Below are 3,090 nucleotides of genomic sequence, written 5' to 3' on the forward strand. Positions count from 1 at the left end.
ACTACCGACCCAGAAGGGGAGGTCCCAATTCCTCAGCCTTATGTATCGCACTGATCAGAACTTTCCAGAATCTGCGGCATTTACTCACCGGCGCCTCCACCGGCCCCTCCACGTGCCACTTCCGCTTCCTTCTTCTCGAGCCTTCTCGAAAGATTCTACCCAATGGGTGGCTGGTCCCTCTGGGGACGGCCGCGGTTGCCATAGTGGCAGAAAAGCCGCTCCGGCGCTATTGGCTCAAGCCAGCGAGGCTGACCCACCTACAGGCTCTTTGCTGTCCTGATAAAACGGACAATGAAGAATGGAAAATCGTAATGTTCACAATTTACTACTGGGTGATGGTATCCGGCCCTGACAGGCTGATCGGGCGGAGACAAACCCCACTTCTTCGGAGACCCTAGACCCCGAGGAGGCCCACCAGCTGTCAACAGAGCATGTCGGGAACCGTAGTCCAGCTGGGAGATGGAGTGCGCCTTGCCTGCTGGGATGTGTGGTCCCGCCGCAGTGCGTGCCGGGACCCGGCTTTGTCTTGGAAGACTCGCGGAGGAGGCTGGGTTCCCTCTAGTGCTTTAGCAGTGGCATTTTGTTTGCTGTTTGTTTTGTGTTCTTTTTATTGTACAGATTACCCCACAACTGGGGAATTACGAAATAGAGGAGGGAATTTCCGTTTAAGCCGCTAATAGGCACAGGGTGTGTGTTAAATGTTCTTGTATTCGTCGGTCGGCAGAATATTCTTTTGTGGAATAAAATGTAAAAGGTTTTTTGTTATTTGTTTTTAAGGCAAGCGTTTTTTAGATGTGGCATAATACAGGAGGCTGTGGTATCACTTGCTGCTTATTTTTGATGTCTTAACTTCAGCGGACCTTGTTCTACCCTGCCTCTCCTAGCCATATTAAGTTTTGCTTCTTTGATCAGAAAACAACTTTTGTTTCTTTCCCTGAACAGAGATGTTGCTATCAACTTATTTTCAGTAAAGAAACAAATATGAAAAGAAAAAAAGTTGGCACTCTGCTGCTATCATCAGGTCTTTCATACACTTGGGTGTCTTTCAAGTTTTCCTGATAGCTTTCTGCTCACTTTCCCTCAGGCACAGAGAAATACAAGCACAGTTCAAAGATGTGTAACTGGATGTTAGGAGTGGTGACCCAAAGATTAAAAAAAAAATCTGTCTTCTGAAGAGTATGACAACTCTTAGAAGGTTGTATCAGAGGCAAGTCTAGGAGGCCGGCTTTTGTTATACGTGAAGTAAATTGTAGGTGCTTTATGATCCTTGGCCTGGCACCGAGATGAGCTACTTAACCTTTAAATGCTTCATTAGTTAACTAAAGGTGACGGTATTCCTACCTTTGAAAATACTGGTAGCTATGATGATTTCTGTTTTGCCTTACAAAAAACTTCTCTTGCCTCCATGTTGTTTGCATAACAAAATTTTCTATATTAAAATCCATGGAATCGAAGCATTTTTGAACAGAAATAGATCTTGGAGATTTTTTGGTCTTCTCACATTTTGTATATGAGGAAACTTCTGCAGAAAGGAGGAAGGAACAGTTCTTGGTCTTTAGAAGTAGACAGGTTCAAATCCTGGGCAATACTAAGATATTTTATAGCACAGCTTCTAAGAGTACCAGCCTCCCAGAGTTAGACTTCATGGGCTTTAATTCTGGCTCTAGAGACTCACTAATTTGCCAGCTGTGAGAACTTGAGGTAATTATTAAGCTTTCTTGAATTCTGCCCGATAGGTTGTATATAAGGACTGAAAATGTCTATAAACCACCAAACATATGTCATTATTATGTGATAGCTGTGTAATCTTCTAGTTCTTATCTGGGCCCCGGTTTCCTCATATGTAAAAATGGAGATCATACTATCTCCTTGGGAGTTTGGAAGGATTGCATGTAAATAAAACATCTAATACGGTAGCAGGCACTCAATATATTGTAGCAACAGTAATATTATTCAAGAAAAGCCAGTACCAGAACTTATATCTCAGCTCACACTGCTGTGAATGCTGAGTTGTACATTTTTATAGCCCCCTTTTATTTAACCTTATTTAACATTTTATATCACCTTAATGAATTGTTGAGACAAGTGAATAGGGAATATGAACTACCACATTTATTTTCTAATTAGATGATGCTACATGTATTATCTAATTAGAATCCTTGTTTTTATTACTTTATCATATTTTATCATTTTATTTATTACATTTTTAATACATATAATTTCTCACACTGTTTGTCATGGTGTAAGAAATTTTAGGATGAAACTAAGAATGATAAACATAATTCCAACACATCATTATTATGTAATTATGGAGTCAAAGGTAAACAAGAAGTTAAGGTGACTTTATCCTAAATCTGCTAGCAGCTATCAGTGCAGTTACTGGGGATTTTTTTCCTCATATATTTGTCTTGGAGAACGACAGAGTCATCAAAATCAGGAGCAGAAACAGCTCCCAAAGTACAATAAAACAAAAATGCAAAGACAAAAGAAGAAAAGCCCAAACCAGAGTGTCATTCAGAGAGATAATGTGCAGTCAATATAAAAAAGTTGTGATGGGCTTCCTTACAAGGAAGGAAGAGATGGTCAAAACAGTGGATATGTAGGTAGAATAATGAACATGAAAGTGCTCGTGATCTTCAACTTCTGGTGTGAATCAGTATTATTGTGGCCGCCTCTGCATTTAGTACGGTGCCAGGTGCCTGGGGTTACAGAGGTAGGTAAAACTTGTTCTAAATCAAGATGAGTTTTGTATAGCTGCTCTAGAATACCTATGCATCTGAATGCTCAAATATCTGAAATCTCATCCACTTGAGTTTCTTTCAATATTTGCTTTCTAAAGGATTTTTTTCTTTTCATATATTAACTTGAAAATTATTCTTTGGAAGTTAATTAGTTCTGATAAAACCTACTTCGCCTTAATTTTAAGTGCCATTAGAAAGAACGATTACTTAAAAGTAGGAATGCAGGGAAAAATCCTGAAGGAAATACTGTTTTTTTTCCAACCTAAAAAGGATCACCGTATTTTATAACAAATGTGGTTAGCAAAAACTCAAATTAGAGGATAATGTTCCTATCTGCCCCTCCAAGCTT

This window comes from Eumetopias jubatus, unplaced genomic scaffold (assembly GCF_037043125.1).
Source record: "Eumetopias jubatus isolate StellerSeaLion01/CBP00866 unplaced genomic scaffold, mEumJub1_p1.0 scaffold_3, whole genome shotgun sequence".
Classification (NCBI taxonomy): Eukaryota; Metazoa; Chordata; class Mammalia; order Carnivora; family Otariidae; genus Eumetopias; species Eumetopias jubatus.